Source organism: Schistocerca americana, chromosome 1 (assembly GCF_021461395.2).
Source record: "Schistocerca americana isolate TAMUIC-IGC-003095 chromosome 1, iqSchAmer2.1, whole genome shotgun sequence".
In the NCBI taxonomy this organism is placed as follows: Eukaryota; Metazoa; Arthropoda; class Insecta; order Orthoptera; family Acrididae; genus Schistocerca; species Schistocerca americana.
Window position 1 is genome coordinate 1232294901 of NC_060119.1, and position 1260 is coordinate 1232296160.

The 1260-nt window shown below is 45.1% G+C and overlaps 1 pseudogene; it reads right to left on the reverse strand.

Moving 5' to 3' along the window:
• Window positions 1-928: 928 nt before the first annotated feature.
• Window positions 929-1046, reverse strand: LOC124556344 (annotated as a pseudogene).
• Between the last annotated feature and the right edge of the window lie 214 nt (window positions 1047-1260).

Below are 1260 nucleotides of genomic sequence, written 5' to 3' on the forward strand. Positions count from 1 at the left end.
AAATACTAATTTCCCAAAGTAGTCTCTTTAGTTGCTTCACAGATCTGTGGTAATTAAAGAAAATTGGATTATGTGAGCATATCCTCTTGGCTGTAATTTCAAGCGTTACTATAGATGAATACATTACAGTCCCTAACCCAGTTTCACAAGCCGGCCGGAGTGGCCGTGCGGTTCTAGCCGCTACAGTCTGGAGCCGAGCGACCGCTACGGTCGCAGGTTCGAATCCTGCCTCGGGAATTGATGTGTGTAATGTCCTTAGGTTACTTGGGTTCAATTAGTTGTAAGTTCTATGGACTGATGACCTCAGAAGTGGCATAGTGCTCAGAGTCATTTTTGAGCCAGTTTCACAATCCCACCACGGTTATTACCTATTTTAGGTAAAAATTTATATTTCCGCAAGTACTGAAGTTACTGATTTGAAATGTGGTTGTGTTATCCATAGTATGAAAAAGATCGATTAATATTTTATAGTACTTCTTCAGATTCATAGAGTATCTGTGTAATGTATTGCACGCTGCATTAGTTAAGCACACGGCTCGCTCGGCCCAGTAGCCCGCGTTACCTGCGCCAGCGTGGGGACCAAAATCTGGCCTCCTCCCGGCTAAGTGGCAACCCACACTTTCAATGCAAAATGACATCTCGTAATAATTTGCTATGTAACTATTGCAAGGGACTGTGACCAATCAGAATAGTACATCCAATATTTAAAATGCAACATGCACTCAAAGCACTCCAGCTTCAGGCCACAAGTGGCCTATCGGGACCAGCCGACCGCCGTGTCATCCTCAGATGAGGATGCGGATAGGAGGGGCGTGGGGTCAGCACATCGCTCTCCCGGTCGTGACGATGGTATTCTTGACCGAAGCCGCTACTAATCGGTCGAGTAGCTCCTCAATTGGCATCACGAAGCTGAGTGCACCCCGAAAAATGGCAACAGTGCATGGTGGCCTGGATGGTCACCCATCCAAGTGCCGACCACGCCCGACAGCGCTTAACTTCGGTGATCTTACGGGAACCGGTGTATCCACTGCGGCAATGACGTTGCCAATATGCAATAAGCATATTCATTAATTGAAACTGCGAGTATTTAATATAACAAAATGAGGGACATACACTAAAACGTAAACTGAACTTTTAATGAAAATAGAGAGCCGTGCTCGCAAGTGACGTTTTATTTCATTGCTGGTGACCAGTTTCCGTCATAGTAGACTGACACTGAAATTTTATAAAATTTCAATGAGGTACTTCACGAGCTACACA